The sequence below is a fragment of the Sorex fumeus genome, unplaced genomic scaffold (assembly GCF_029834395.1).
Source record: "Sorex fumeus unplaced genomic scaffold, SorFum_2.1 ptg000070l, whole genome shotgun sequence".
NCBI lineage: Eukaryota > Metazoa > Chordata > Mammalia > Eulipotyphla > Soricidae > Sorex > Sorex fumeus.
In genome coordinates, this window is record NW_026606127.1 from 969,592 (window position 1) to 987,215 (window position 17,624).

Below are 17,624 nucleotides of genomic sequence, written 5' to 3' on the forward strand. Positions count from 1 at the left end.
CTTCCATGTAATAACCTGCTGCTCCACGACCAACCAGCCTGACTCCCGTTTCCTTCCATCTACTGACCATCGCCATCGACCTCCATGGAGTGGGGAAATGGCCTGACCGCCAGCCTTTTATTTTTTGTGTGTTTACACAGGTTCTGCTTCCACTTCCTTCATGCATGAGTCTCCTTCAAGCTTGGGCAGAGTGGTCTTAAGCATACCTATGGCTGGTTGCAGAGGTCTTCAGCTGTCAGGGCTCTACTCAGGGCAGTGAGGGAAATTCACCCCTCCCCCTCCAAGGGGCCCAGGTGAGGAAAGCCAGGTGCGGGGTCAGGAGACTGTCGTTTTAGACATATTTGGAATTAATTTTAGATCGAAAAGTACTTATGTGCTTAGTAATAAATTACTATACACTTTTCAATCACCTCAGAGACCCCACTCTGCTTAGAGAACTAGATGTTTAAATACAGGGCTGTTTTGCCTGTGTGTCATGACTGAGAATCACTCTCAGTAGATATGAAATTCACTATACACAAAGATGCACACAGGCTACTTTGAGTCATCTGTGTTGTTAATGTGTGTTGGCCATTAAACTTCACTGAGACCCCTTTTTCTGTCCTTTACAGGAGCCTCATGAGGCTCACCTTCCATTCATGTTGTACTTGTAATAAGGTGGAATGAAATCATCAATATTCTCCTCACCTCTTCCTTCAGGAGAAAAATCCTACTTACATTCAAGGTGGTCGAATTGCAGACAACACCATCCACCTTTTCCTGGAGATGTACACGGGACTGAGGTGACAACAGCAAAAGGCTCTAGTTTAATGGTCTTAATGAAGGTTTCAGGGAAGGGCATTAAACAAGACTCATATACCATCTTCCAAAAGAATTATTTTGTAAAACTGATGCCTTGGGTATGGTAAAAGATAATATGGTAAAAACCATACTTTTCTTTCTAGGACATTAAAGTTCTAAATCTATCTATTCAAGCTGCTTTGAAATATATTCCTTGATTTGGAATCACTGTCTGCCATAGGATTGAGTAAGGACAACACTCAAAGTAATAAGAAGAGAAAAATATGGAAAAATTAACTCATACTATGTTTGGTAACATATATACTAAAATTGAAACGATACAGAGATTAGCATGGTCCTTGCACAGATATGACATGCAAACTTCTAAAGTGATACATGTTTTTGTTGCAAGAATAATTAACAGGGCAACTTTAAGCTAAGACAATCCACACAAGTACAAAAATTCTACATAAAGATAGCACAAATCCCCATCACAACAATCTCCTCAATGTCAATGGACTAAATCTGCCAATTCAGAGGCACAGAATGGGAAGATGAATTATAAAACTGAACCCAACATTCTGCTGCCTGAAGAAACACTTATGAACAATCAAAGCAACCATGGGCTCAAAGTCAAAGGCTGGAAAACAATTCTTCAAGAAAGAAACGAACACGTCCACAAAGCTGGAGTGGATATACTAGTATCAGACCATATGGACTTCAGGCTATAGGTTATAAGAGACAGTGAAGGTCATTTCTTCATGATCATGGGATCTGTACATCAGAAAGAACTCACCCTCCTCACTGTAGGTGATCCTAATGACAGACCAGCAAAATACTTAAAAATAACTTCTAATAGACTTAAAGAAAAACATTGAGAGCAACACAATACTAGTTGGAGATTTCAACACTACTTTGTCACTTCTCAATAGATCAAACAGACTAAAGCTCAGCAAGGAAATATTTTTTTAAGGGAAGTAATGAACAACCGTTGGCTTAGAGAAGAAATCAAAGGGGAAATAAAAAGTTTCCAGAAACAAATGAGAATGAGGACACGAGCTACCAGAACTTGTGGGACACAGCAAAAACAGTGTTAAGAGGAAAGAGTATAGCTCTGCCAGAATTCATCAGGAAGCAAGAAAGGGCTTGCATGAATAAATTAGAGCTCAAGATTTTGGAAAATGACCAACAAAAGTAGTCCAAACTAGGTGGAGGAAGGAAATAATAAAACTTGTACCAGACGTCAATGAGCTAGAATCCCAAAATACAATCCAAAAGACCAATAAGAGTAAAAGCTGGTTCTTTGAGAAAATAAATAAGATAAATAAACCACGAGAAGCCTCTCAAAGAAACAAAGAGAAAGAATTCTAATAAATCGAATCAGAAATGCAAAGGGGCATATCCTAATAGAAACTACAGAAATCCATAGGATCATCAGAGATTATATTGAGAATCTTTACAGCAGGAAATGAGAGAATCTTGAATAAATTGATAAATTTTTGGATTCCAATTACCTCCCAAGGCTGAACCAAGAAGATTTGGAATACTTGAACCTATCACTTCCAAGGAAATTGAAATGATGGTCAAAATATCCCCCCAAACAGAATCCCTGGCCCAGATGGATGGATTCAATAGTGAAATATTTCAAACCTTTAAAGAGGAAATGCTGCCAACATTTTTCAAGATTTTCCAGGAAATTGAAGAATCATAAATACTCCCAAATAGTTTCTATGAGGCAAAGATCAACCTAATACTCAAATCAGACAGAGACACCACAAAAAAAGAAAATTACAGACTTATTTCCTTGATGAATACAGATACACAGATTCTCAAGAAAATACCAGCAAAGAGAATCCAGAAACTCAACAAAAGATCACACACTATGACCAAGTAGGTTTATCTTGGGGATGCAAGGATGGCTTAACATTCTCTAGTCAATCAACAGAATACACCATCTCAAAAAAATAAAGATAAAAGTCATATAATCATATCAATAGATGTAGATAAAGCATTTGATGAGATCCAGCACCCATTCATGATGAAAAACTCTCAACAAAATGGGAGTTGAAAGTACTTTCCTCAATATAGTCAAAGCAAATTATCACAAACCCACAGCAAGCATTATTCTCAACGGGGAAAAACTGAAGGCTTGGAGCAGAAATCAATGAACTAGAATTCCAAAATACAATCAGGCACAAAACAAGTTACCCACTCTCACCACTCCTATTCAACACAGTACTTGAAGTATTTGCCATATGATTTCGGTTAAAAAAAAGATATCAAGGGCATCCAGATAAAAAAGGAAGAACTCAAGCTTTTACTATTTGGAGGATGACATGATACTATACTTAGAAAATCTCAAAGAATCTACAAAAAAGCTCCTGCGAACAATAGATTTGTTTAGTAAAGTAGCATATTACAAAATCAATATCTGGTACTCCATGGCTTTCCCATATATTAATAATGAAAGAGAAAAAATAGATAGAGAAAAAACAATCCCATTCACAATAATACCTCAGAAAATCGAGTATATTAGAATCAACTAAAAATGTTAAAGATCTGTACCAAAAAAAAAAAAACCTACAAAGCTCTACTTTACAAAATAAGAGAGTATATGAGGAAATGGAATCACATCCCATGCTCATGGATTGAGAGGTTTAACACTGTCAAAATGGCTGTACACCCCAAAGCTCTATAAAGATTTAATGCACATTCTATAAGGATACCCATAACATTTTTCAAATAAATAGATTAAACACTCTTGAAAGTCATACACAACAATAAACTCCCATGAAGTGCTAAAGCAATCTTTGGTAAAAAGAAGAAGGGAATACCTTCCCCAAATACAAACCCAACTACATAGTTGTAGTAATCAAAATACCATGATATTCAGATAAAGACAGGCCTCAGATCAATGGAATATAGTTAAATATCCTGACGCTGGCCCTCAGATTATTATTACCTAATCTTTCATAAAGGCTCAAATACATCACAGGTAGCTTGCCAGGCTCTGCCGTGAGGGCTAGATACTCTCTAAGCTTGCCGGGCTCTCCGAGAGGGGCGGAGAAATCGAACTCGCATCGGACATGTTGGCTGCGTCCAAGGCAAACGACCTACTCACTGTGCTATAGCTCCAGCCCATTAGATGTATTCGATATACCAAACACAGTAACAACAAGTCTCATGATAGAGACGTTACTGGGCCCGCTCAAGCATATTGCAGCCAACATGGCCGACCCGAGTTCGATTCCTCTGCCCCTCTCGGAGAGCCTGGCAAGCTACCGAGGGTATCTCGCCCGCATGGCAGAGTCTGGCAAGCTCCCGATGATGTATTCCATATGCCAAATACAGTAACAACAAAGTCTCCAATGGAGACGTTACTGGGCCCGCTCGAGCAAATCGACGAACAATGGGAGGACCTTTACCTTTACCTTACCTTCATAAAGGCTCAAGAAATATGAAGTTGAGCAAGGAAGTCTCTTCAGCAACTGGTGCTGGGAAAACTGGACAGCAACATGCAAAAAAAATGAACTCAGACCTCTTTATAGTGCCAGGCACAATGTCAGATCAAATGTATTAAAAACCTCAATATCATACCTGAATTCTTAAGGTATATGGAGAAAAATGTGGGAAGATCCCTGCATGACATTAAAGCTAAGGGAAACTTCTAGAATGAAACACCACTGACCAAGGAAGAGGAAGTGAATATAAACAAATGAGACTACATTAAACTAAGAAGTTTCTGCAACTCAGAAAAAATGGTGACCATGATAAAAAGAGAGCCCACATAATGGGGAAAAATTATTTATGCAATACCCATACAATTAACCTCAAAATTCGACTGCTGTATCATTAAGAACACTAAATAGTTCCTGTGAATTTTATTCTTCTTCACATATATTTACTCTAAAATATTTTAGATTTACTTTTAAACGACAGGTACAAAGGTAAATTTATGAGTTTTTTTAAAAATTAAAAATACCCCTATACATAGCCAGGTGCGACCCAAAAAACAAAAAAGCAAGCAAGCAAGAAAGAAAGAAATTAAAAATTAAAAAATAATGCTGTTTGCAATGCTAAGGATCAATCCCAGATCATCATACAATGGAAGGCAAATGGTCTTTCATTGAGTTATATCCCTGTTCTTAAACATTAAAAAGTTCTTAATTGATGTCTCATTGCATTTTCTTTTTTAAAAAATGCTTTTCTAAATATTCCTGGTCGCCAATGTACCTCCTACATTTTGACCCTCGCTTCTCTTCTATATTTGACCTCTAAGACTCAGTTGTCACCTTATCCTTCCTATAGCCATGTTTTCCTTGGAAAAAGTTTCCAAGATCATGTCTGGCTTGCTTTAACTTGGCATAAAATGGAAACCTTATTTTCTGTATGCTCTCATGCTAGAGGTGATGATGTTTTCGACCCAGGTGAACTCTTTTCTGGGGAACTTTCTGGCTGTTTCTACTTGACTTCAAAATATCTAAAGGTAAGTCATCATCTTTTTTTTTTTTGCGTTTTTGGGTCACACCTGCCGATGCAAAGGGGTTACTCCTGGCTCTACACTCTGGAATTACTCCTCACGGTGCTTGGGGGGACCATACAGGATGCTGGGAATCTAACCTGGGTAGGCCGTGTGCAAGGCAAATGCTCTACCTGCTGTACTATAGATCAAGCTCCCCCCCGCATCCCCATAATTCATCATCTTGAGGGCCTCAGATTTTTACCTTCCATTTAGAAACTTCATCTTTACATTGACACAGTAAATTGAAACCACAAAACCATTGAATGGCATGTTATAATGGTAGCAGCCATGAGCAAACATTGATAACCTATAAGTTGGCATGAACGAATTCTGTCTCAGAGGCTTCACTTCTGAGAATACCTGTCACTACCTCCTTTCTGTTACGTATCCCAGGATCAGAATCTACATCAGGCCATCAGTAGAAATTGTTCACCCGAAAGCTAGCCTTCCACTGGGATCAGAATCCATGATCCATCTAACTTGTAATTTTTCATTCATGACTTGTTGACCTTGTTTCAGTTGGAGGCATCCAGAGCATAAACTCAGCTTTCCCGTTGTTTCCACAGGAAATCCAAATACCTAAGAATGTTATCATTTCTGACGCCACTGTGAAAGATTTTTTTGGAATCCCACCATAAGATACTATCATTAATGTTATAATATTACTGTTCTCAATAGTCCGGATCTCCCCAAAGAACTCTCTACCCTCCTCACTCCAAGTGCAGACTCCAGTTTATCATGCTCCTGAACGTACTTCTAATAGTTTTACTCAGGTTCTCCCCTAAAGTGCACAAGTTAAGTTCATACCACTCCAAGTTCTTATTCCTAAACTACCAGTTTCGGCTTGGTCCTCAAGCTTGTGTTCTCCCTTGAAGAAATACCGTGCTTCCTTTCTCCATGTCTCTCTTTGCTTGCTTTGTTAAACGAGTGTTCTCTCTTGAACATATATTCCATTCCACCCTACACCGGTTTAACAAGTTTCTAAGTGTTTTTCAGTAAAATCTATTTTGCTTCACTAAACTAAAAATTTTAAACCACCAGAGCATTGTTTAAACCAATATTTGTATCTTTTAAACCACAAATTTTGAAAATGAAAGGGGGTAAACCAATGGAATGCTACTCAGTTGTATGAAGTGAAATCTTATTATCTGTATAAAATTGGATCACATGAGGATATTATATTTAGTGACATAAACCAGGCAGAGAAAGATAGGCATCATACAAGTTCATGCATATTTGGTATATGGAGAAAACAAATTAAAAGAATAAAATGAGACAGACAAACATCTAAAACAATATTTATATTCTATGATTTATAATTCAGTTAATAATGGTTTCTCATACACATAATTCCATCATGACACTCCTCATTCTCTCAAAAAATAACCCCTCCCTGTCCCCCAAACCCTCAGAATCCCCCCTTCCCAATCCCCTGACTCAATTGTGTGGATCAGTTCTCCCCTTACATTGGCCTTGAACCTTTGTTGCTACCTTGCTGTGTGTCTTTACATCCCACATATGAGAAAAATCTCTCTGTATCTGTTCCTTTCCTTAAGGCTACCTTTACATGCATGATATCCTCTAGTTTCATCCAATGTTGAAAATTGCATAGTTTTGATATTTTCAAAGCAATAAAAACAAACTTTAGAACCATGAGACTATTTAATTACCAGATGGAAAGCTGTAATCAAAGTGGAAAAACTGAACAATGGTGAATGACAAAGTAGGCCTTTCAGTAGTGAGTGTAATATGATACATGAACGTTGATTCTACATAATCCTAAAATTTATGAAATTGTAGTAATTCTATAATGTAATTTTAAATAATCAAAACAGTATTTAAATAACTTACATTTATCTATGATTTTGACGTATATTTTGTGTCAAACTATCAGAAATAAAAATAATGTGAGATAGAGATATTATGTATCACTATACTTTTAAACAAGAGAAGTGCTGAAAATTTCTGTGTCTTGATGAACTGTCATATAAATTGACTCCAAAATCAAATTAATATACTCAAGGAAAAATAAAAGTCAACCAATTTAATCTTTTGCCTTCGCAGAGGTTCCCATCGGCTGATCTCTGACAGACAAAACAATTTTTATATTATTTTTTTTAAATTTTTATTACTGAAACACCATGAGGTACAGTCGTACATTTACAAATTTTTGTTCTTGGGTTTCGATTATACAATGATCAAATGCCCATCCCTCCCCCTGTGCCCATTTTCCACCACCATAGATTCCAGTATCCCTTCCACACCTATACCCTCATCCCACCCTCCCTCTGTGGCAAGGCATTCTCTTTTGTTCTCCCTATCCTTTTGGGTTTTGTGGTCTACAAAAGAGGCATTGAGTGGCAATTATGTTCAGTCCATAGTCACAATTTTTATTTTCAAAGGATTTCTTGGCAGAGATTTGGCATTCTTTGCTAGCAACCAACTCCTTTTCTTCTGCTTTTTTTTTTTCTAGAAATATATACTTGTACTCACACTGACTAGTCATGGCACCAAATTGACAAATGTACTTGTTTTTACTTCAGTTCTATTTCCTTATTACCACATATTATTAGCAGTGGATAGAAAATAACTAGCCCAAATTTCTTGGGGGAAAGGGAAATGTTTATGCTTTTCTTAGTTTGGAAAATCCCTGTCACTAGTATAGGGACATTCATCTAAATTTGTAAACGCAATGATTAAGAAGAGGTAAATCATGACTGTCACTTCAAGGAAGAACGGGTTTTCAGCAAATATCCTTGCTTTCAGAAGGATGGCTCTGGCTTGGATGGGGGGCAAACATGAGAGCTGTGAGCTACCGGCAGTTAACACATGCTCTGAGGCTATGTGGTGACAATGCTGAAAAATGTGGTGAGCCCTGATTAGGTCGGGTCATGGGGGAGAATGGAATGATGACAAGAAAAAAGAGCAACAGAACAAGATAATAGATTCCTTTGTACAAAAGTTTTCATCTCTAATATATTAATCTTTTGAAAAAGAGAACCAACTTCTTATCATTCTTCCTGGCAATATATTATCCTTACACAGTGCTTCAAGGAAAACACGCTCCCCTTGTTAGTTAATATAGCGTGAATATCTGTGAGGTGTTTGAACTCTCTCTATGTATACACTGCTGATGACTGAAACCAATCTCTCTATTTAACTATCTAAACTGCAACGGTCTCACCATTTAACTCTCTAAACTCTGATGGCTCCAAATCTTCTAAGATCAGCTTTCATCTCTTCCATGATATCCAGGCTTCTCTTCCCAACTGTCAACTCTCCCTTTCGATCTCCCTCTCTCTACCAACTATGGTCTCCCTGCCAAAATTTGCTAAGACAAGATTTCTTGAAATATAGACGTAAGTTGACTTCTTTTTTTTAAATTTAGGCAATTTTGATTTTCAAAGGCATTTATAATGGAGATTTGTCATTCAATATTCCAATTCCAATCACACTACCAGTGTCTGCATCCCTCCACCAACAAATGACCCATTTCTCCCTACATTCCCACCGATTTCCTTGACAAACACATTTTGAAGTTTAACTATTGTACTTTGGGTTCCATACTTTCATTAGTGTTGGTATTGGTGGTTAAGACATACACCTCAACTTTTTCATGCTGGCCTTCCTGGATAAATGCCCACTGACACCATGTAGGGGAAATATATGAGAACAAATCATTAAGCTCCAAATTTTTCAAATATCTTTAAACAATTCTGATCGAAAAAAAATAGTGTAAACTGGAGGGGACAACCCCTTGGCAGCCTGAAAAGTCTTTTCATTTTTCCACATTAAAAAGAGGAAATCAGTGAAGGAGGTCTGGCATCACGCAAGTTAGCTGACCCTGCTGAGCTGTGGTCAACAGGGTTTTTTGTGCTCTTCTCCCCTTCCACAATAACTCCCAACCTCATTAGTTTTGTCTCTTAAGTCCGCATAAAATAAAAATTTTACCACACAGGCACCCATGTAATGAGACCAGCCAAGGTGATAAAAATAAATTTCCGAAAACTCATAGGTTAGTCATGGTGGTAGAAACTAAATATAATGTTTTTTATTGAATCTGCAGGAGACACATATTACAAACCTTTTCATGATTCAATTTCATTCATAGGATATTTTAACACCCAACCTCCACTAGTATACAGTTCCATTGCTAATGTCCCCAGTTTCTCTCCCACCACTCTCTCTCCCAACCTCAAACCTCACCTGACAGCCTGCTGTCTCTACACTATGGCAGGCACCTCTTTCTCTCTCTTTATCTCTCTCTCTCTCATCCTTTGGGCATTATGGATTGTAATACAGATACTGAGAGGTTATCACGTTTATTCCTTTACCTACTTTCAGCACTCAGTTCTCATCCAGAGTAATCACTTCCAACTCTCATTGTCATAGCCGTCCCTTCTTTATTCCAAATGCCCGCCTTCAGCACTTGTGGCAAGCATCCAACCATTGACCAATTCTCCTGGCCTGTGTTTCTGCTATCCTTGGGTATTAGTCTCATATTCTGTTTTTTTATATCCAAAAAAAGGGGTAGTCCAATCAGTATACACCTTTCCTTCTGACTGATTTCATTGAGCATGATATTCTTCCCTGTACATCCATTTATAAGCAAATTTCATGATGTGACTTTCCTGCTAACTTCGTAGTATTCTATTGTGTAGGTATAACATAGTTTCTTCTGGCTATTGTGAATACTACTGCAGATGGTATTTCTGTTATAAATATCATGTTTAATGTAGCTTACATAGGAAAATATTTCCCAAGTTCCAAACATAGAGAATCCACTTACAAACCCAACTTTTTTATTTTTTAAATAATATAATTTATTATGATGCTTTCTAAAAAACTGAAGCTATTAAAAAAACTCAGGGTAAGCATATTCTATAAAAGCAAAAAATAATAATCTTAAGGAAGGACAACAGCTACGTGTTCTTGCTCCTCAAAGATCCATGTGTTTCTTGATATATTGTCAATATCTTTCTATAGCCTTAAAATTCTTCAACTTCATTTCTGAACACGATTTAAAGTTATATTAATTTAATAGGTGTAATAAGCTTTATAGAATGTTTATTTGTTTCTTTCATATTTTGCATAAACAATGTTTGAATTAACCATAGCACTGTAACACTGTCCTCCCATTGTTCACCGATTTGCTTGAGCGGGCACCAGAAATGTCTCTATGGTGAGACTTGTTGTTACTGATCTTAGAATGTCAAATACGTCACATGTAGCTTGCTAGGCTTTGTCATGCGGGAGGGATACTCTCAGTAGCATGCTGGGCTCTCTGAGAGGAGCAGAGGAATCGAACCCAGGTTGGCCGCGTGCAAGGCAAACGTCTTACCCACTGTGCTTTCGCTCCAGCCCATATATAGATTTATACATATATATGTGTATTTACACACACATACATATCTATATATTCCTCTGACACATCTCGTGAGTTCGAACTCATATTTCTTCCTCCTCCAATTATTTACTACTTCTCTCCCCCTACTTGGCTCGCAATTAATTTTCCGAGTGCCCTCAGATGCATTTCTGAGGCCAGGATAAAGGCATGCATAACACATAAATGCAAGGGAAGCACAAAGAATATGTAGATAAATTTCATATGGACATATAATTGTGATGACTAGTTTACAAACTGTACTTGCTTCAAGTACAGACTTCCTCATCTCAGCAACTGTGTATTCATACTCCATGCACTGTCAAATATCCAGCTAAAGTCCACAACCAACTAACAACACTCCCCTACCAATTTCAGTCATTTACTTCCCCTATTGTAAGGACAATTCTGATGTCAGAGTATAAAGGTTTGATTTTGCTTTTGTTTTATTAGTGAATTTAGTTTTTTTTCTTTATAATCCAGAAACAAATCAAATATTTTTTTTAAAAAATTAAGGACAGGAGGTGATATCAGGCAACAAATGAAATAGTTGATCTGGCTGAGAATCAGCAAGAGTCTTTCAGGTCAGTGTGACAAAAGGTACATCCAGTTTCCCTTCCCAGTATATTTCCAAAGGGCGGGCTTGGAGCAGGGTACATGCTGGGAAGAAGCCCAGGAGACTAGCAGTGTCTTGAACATCTAGGGGCCTATTTTCTTCTTTGAAAATGTAATGGTATTGACCTCCATTGCAAACCACAGCACCCTAAAACAAAGAAAAAGCAAAAGGGAATGCCCTGAGGTAGGGCGGGGTGGGGGAGATGGGGGATGGGAGAGTCACTGGGTTCCTTGATGGTGGAGAATGGGCACTGGTGGAGGGATGGGTACTTGATACTTGTATAACTGGAACCCAAGCACAAAGGTATGTAAGTCTACAACTGTACCTCATGGTGTTTCACTAATAAAAATAAATCGATAATAATATAAAAAATTAAAAATGCTATCGGCTGGTATAGGAAAAAATGTAATGGTGTTGACTAAATTACATCAAGATAATTTTTAGTTATAGGATGCTATGATTCATCTTTGACTCACTGATTGATACTTTGAAATGTCCCAGTTCATTCTCACTCAGAGAAGTCATTTATTTCTTCGAGTATTGATTTGTACAGGGAATTACTCAGAAAATTCTTTATATAATGTATATTGAGGGACTCAATGATAATGTTCTTATTACCATTTTCAAAGAATACCAAAATACACTTTTAATAAGATTTTCTTGGTTCTCTATATAAAAGATAAATGACAACAATTAAGGTTAACTCAAGATTTTCTAAAGTGCATTACATTAGTACTTGAAAAGAAATTTTAAAAGGCTCTGGGAGAGAGGAGGAGAAAAAGTCATGGATCTATAAGGATTAGTACAAGTCTTTGGGTGTGTTGGGGCAGGCAGTGACTAGAAAAGTTGAGATCACACTCAGCTATGTGATCTAATCTCTATATATCTATTCTCTAAATTAGATACCAGCGATGTATCCACACAGGTGTATTCATATGACTATCATGTACACTAGTGAGATCCAGGGAAATAATTCTTAGCACTGACATTGTTGGAAATTTATGTAGTAATCTGGTTTTTATGATTAAGTTGTCATGATTTCACAGGCAGTGGTTGTTTCCTTAACCAACCTGGAATGTCTTTAAAAGACCAAATATAGGATCATTCTTTCATTTTTAATTAAATATAGAAAATGCTGAATTTACAGGTTAAATGGAGATGAATATCTTTTTCAATAGTCTATTTGGGACACCGTCCTTTATTTGTTTTATTAGGAACTGAATGTGGTACCCTATAATCTCTAATTACATCCCTAGACCTCCCTTCTCTATTTGTACCAATCAAGACACACTTCATTTTAGACCTAGTTTTCAGTAATCTCAACTAAACATTAAAGTAAAAAATAAGTCTGATCAAATAATTCTGTTATCCAGCAGTTATTTAGATACTTACACCAATGAACAGAATGTTGAGAAAGAAATGAATAATCCAAATTCTGTATGAAGAAGGCACAGAATACATGTTGTAATTGACCATATAAAAGAAAGAAAATTAAAGTAAATTCCTTGGTAATTTCTGGTAGTCTTGGAACCATGTTGCCCATGGTATAGTCAGCTAGCTAAGTCTTCTTAACTTGGATTTCCCTTGTTCACATCCCTGATATCACTCTTTTCCTGCTCAGATCGCATTCCCAGTATATCATGTTACCAGCAGATCTTGTTGTTTCAAGCTTTGTTTTCAGAGGAACCCAAATTTCAAGCCCTCCTTTTACACTTATTGTCTCTTTTCCCATCATTTCAGACTTTTCTCCCAACATTTTTTCCTCAGTGAATACAGCATTCCTTCAAGAGAGTTGAACCTTGTTAGTTTTAAGAGATTCCTGGGATCAATTCCCTCCAGCCATACATTAAAGGTAGGAAAACACTTTTCACGTTTTTCTGTTCCCAGCCAGTCAACTACCATTTCCTGGGAAAATCTATGAACTGGTTAGTCTCAGTTCAGTCAGAAACTGCGTTCATTTCCCCCCGTTTTCAACAAAGTAGTTACTGGTACCAAGCAGAATTAGTTAAATATATGTTCCTGTTAACATATCTTTGCACTTGGGATACATGTGAACACATTTCACCTGGCTTTTATGAACCCTGGTCTTCCAGTTTGCTTTTCTGGTGGCATTCTGTTTCTCACTATTCCTCTCCACAGCTAAGTGATGTGAAAATAACATATTTATAAATGGTATGATTGAAAGCTCCAGAAGGAATGCCAGCCCTTTCAGCTCTCTCGGTCTTATATGTAAACTGTTCTTTGGAACCTATCTTATTTTCGTATTTTTGTCTTGAATCTCATTTACAAAAAATATTTTAACTTATTTGAAAAACATCCACCAACTATCCCATGATGATCACCAGATTTCCACTTCCCTACCTTTCCCGGTTTCCTTTCCATCCATCCATCACCCCATTAACTCTCCTAGGACCATCTATTTCCACCACAGCCTTCCAGGCTCAAGGTCACCTGGTACTAACTGCTTTGGGAGTGGTGACCTAGGACGCATGTATTAGTAAGGTACCTACAGCAATGCAGCCACAACGCCATTTATAAAGTTGATTCTTGTGTGAGCTGCAGTTAAACGCGATGTTTAGGGAAAACTACAGGTATCAGGGAACATGGAAGACCAAAGACCAGGCCCTCAAGCTAATATAATATGAGCTCCCCCCACCAGAAATTTCTTGATAGCTAGCTTGGCAACCTTGGGGAGTTTACAAATCCAAAGACTTACAGAGGCAATGGACCTCATTATTGAAACACGCTAGTGAAGTGTCACCTTAACAGCAACTCTGAATATTGCTGGGAATAAGTGAAATGGTGCAGCTAGGGATGCTGAACAGAGGGCCCGAGGACATGGTGACTTATTTTGAATCTCCCAGGAGCTTATCTTCAGGCTTCATGCTGCAACTGTTCTCTCGGCTTTGTCCCTGTTAAGAGTCATCCTTGAATGACTCTGAGGGTGTTGATCACTCATCTGGTAGGATTATTCCCCATTGTATGTGTTCTGATCACCCAGCCATCATTTATGTATAGACCACCCAAACCTTTTAGTGATATGTCTCAAATTTGGTTAATTTCCAAAGGTGGCCATGAGGCGTAAACACAGCTTCCATGGAGAATTTTACTTCTCGTCTGGTCATCTTAGACTCATCCCCTTCCTCAGCCTATTCCAAATTTATTCTTTTAACCCGAAAACCTCAGATCGTGCCATTTCTCCCATTTTTTTTTCGAGGACACCAGGGATGGGGCATACATGACTGTGCTCTGGTCATATTCCTGGCTCTGTGCTCAAGTTTCACATTTAGTGGGTCTCTGGGGACCATAAAAGATTGCAGGAAATGAACTGAGTCCTTCTTGCTTGCAGAGAAAATGCCCTGTCAGCTATACTCTTCCTCTGACCCTACGCCACTCTTCATCAGGCCCATGCAATTTCTCCTCTTATGGGCTTTATAACCCTGGACCAAGTTTGTATTTCTTAGAGTCTTGTCTATTCCCCCTTTTTCCTATCTCTAACTTCCCATTGTTTCCCATCGCATCCTTTAACCCCCAGCCACTCCCCAAAACAACCACAGTTGACAGCATCTTTAAATTCAGAAGTTTTATTAACAACCAATTAACTATGATTCATGTCTTTTATTTGAAAAAAATATATTAGAATAAGTAAAATGTGTCTGGCATTTCAGTGTTTGCCTAGGGCACCATCTGGTACCTAAAGTGGAATATACCATTCCAGCTCTCACATTACATAGCCATAGTAGAGAGAGATGTCCTTCTATTTTTCCCTCTCAATAAAGAACTACAATTTCCCTCAAAGCTGTGTGTTTGGCACTGTTCTCACGCTCCTGCTGAGCCTTCGTTTTCATAGCCTCACGCTCTGGTCTCCGCTCTTTGGTGATGGGCTTTGACATGACAGGCTCGGGAACATTGGGCTTTCTCCACAGAATCGGTTGGAAAGGGAAGTCTTGGAGGAGAAACTGACTCTGACGTTTAGGTGACCACTGCCGCTTTTTCACAGAGACAGGAGGAGGCTCCCACTGGAGAGAAGTGCCAGCTGCTGTCTTGTAGGGAGCAGGTCTAGGAGCTGCAGGGTGAAGAATTGGCTGGCTACTAGGGTTCTGCAAACCTGGTCGAGATGGGTTGGTTGTAATGGACTGAGCAGGTTTGGCAGAACCAGACAAAAATGCAGTGGTTGACCGTGAAGAATTGGCAGCATTTGGCTGAGGTGCATTGGTAGAGCCAGGTTTGGCAGGGTAATCTGCCGCAGGAAGATGTGAGGTCACAGATTGTCATCTCCGAGGAACAGGTCGAGCTTGTGGCCTCTCCATGGTAAGATACGGCAAAGGTACCAATTTGACCTTCCCAGGAGGTGGAAGGTCAGACTGGGTTGGAGATGAGCGTTTTTCAGCACTGCTACTTGGTTTGTGTGCTTTGACCTGAGTTTTCTCAAGGCTTTTCCATCCCATGTAGCACCTAGCCATGGCTTGACAGCTAAGGATGGCTTGACATCTTTAAGCTTATTTGAGCTACTCAGGACCTGGGAGGAAGAGATTCCAGGTTTTGGATCACTCTTCTTCCCCAGAACATGAAACACTTGGACAGAATCCAGCATGTGTATGCCTAGGTAGAGGCGGGGCTTTTTAACGGCCTCTTGGCAAAGCTCAGGTTGACTTTTCTTGCATTTCATCTTGCCAATGGTGGGCTTTTCTTCTGCCTTTATCTTGTTCCCTGGCTGCTTACACTCCTTAGCTTTCTTAGAATTTTCTCTGGTGTTTTTTATCTTCTCCTGCCCATGGCTCTTTGTCTTGCTGATCCTGCTGGAGGCAGCTTTGTGAGGTTTGCTGTTAGTCTTGGCCTTGGTCATAGGACACCTCTCACTTACTGAGGCATTACGAACAATCCCAGCCCCCCATAGCAAGCATTCTCGGACCTTTGGCTGGATTTTGGCCTTGGTTTCTCCCTCAAGAGGTTCAGAAGACTCCCTTTTGTTCTTCCGTGTTGGATGGGAGGTCCCCTTAGTGCCACTTGAATTTTCTTGCACCTGCTTCAGAGTGATGGTGTCAGTGCTGTTCATTACCTGCAGATCTTTTCATTGATATAGGTCTACTGGGATCGGTAGGTATCCAGAGGTTTTGAAAGCCCAGTTTTCATCTGATCAAAATTCTTAACCTTTTGTTCCTGAGTTGGAGTTGGGGTAAGCCCCAGGTTACTTTGGTCTGGAGATATTATGGGAACTTCCCCAAATTCAGGTGGTGGATTACGCTCAGGTCTTTGAATCCTGCTACTGCAACATGTGGGCAATTTGGAAATTTGTGTCAGACCAAATATCTGACCTGAAGGTTTCCATGCCAGGGACGTCTCCATTCCCAGTAAATTCATCACTACAAAGGAAGGAAGGAAGAAATCAGTGCCTGCGAAATGAGATATTCCCTCCACAAAACTAGTGGTGCAACAACTGTGCACCTACCAGCAACAGGCAAGGCATTGTTACTGGGTATTCTACGGATAATGGACAAGGCCCTGTGCTTGAAGTTTGGAGGTAAATCTTGTAGTTCTTACTGTTTGTCATGTGGTGCTGTTGTTTTTTGGTTTTCTTTGTATTTGAGTTTCTATGTAAACTAACTTTAAAAATAAGAGACTTGGGACAGAGAGATAGTCCATTTGGTAAGGCACTGGCTCTGCGATCAGCTGACCTCAGTTTGATCTTTCGTATCCCATATGATCTCCTAAGCATCTTCAGCAGTGATCCCTAACACAGACCCAGGACTAATCCCTGAGCACTTCGGACTGTGACACAGATTCAACCTCCTACAAACAAAAGCTTTTTTTAAAAGAAAAATTACAGTCTTTTAAACTAATAAATGCCATACAGAGCTTAGCATTGTAATGTATTTTACTCTCAATTTATTCACTTTCATGGAAAAATAAGGAGATTAATATCATATAATAAGAGTATGAATGAAGTACTAATTCTGCATGATATTTGTGCTAAAGAAAAGTTTTTAGGTTTCATGATTTGTGACAGAATCTCTGAACCACAAGTGTATTCAGAACCTTGCTGTTCATTAATGGAAGGGAAAGTTAAAGAGGTACCATTACAATAAGAGTTCTGAAACTTCTTAAGAAAATAACAAAATACTAGTGTAAGACTTGTATTTTACTTTTAGTGTGGTAATTCTGGAGGACTGCTGAACTAGAACAGTGTAAAATGTGGCATTCCCTGCCACAGAGGCTGGTTGGAATTGGGGGGATGGGTGGTGGGAGGAATAATGGGACCCGTGGTTGTGGAGAATGGGCACTGGTGGAGAGATAGGTACTACATCATTGTATAAATGAAATCT

At 38.8% G+C, this 17,624-nt stretch overlaps 1 pseudogene; it reads left to right on the plus strand.

The window, feature by feature from the left end:
• Positions 1–1,085: 1,085 nt before the first annotated feature.
• On the plus strand, positions 1,086–1,184 carry LOC130036942 (uncharacterized; annotated as a pseudogene).
• The last annotated feature ends 16,440 nt before the right edge of the window (positions 1,185–17,624 follow it).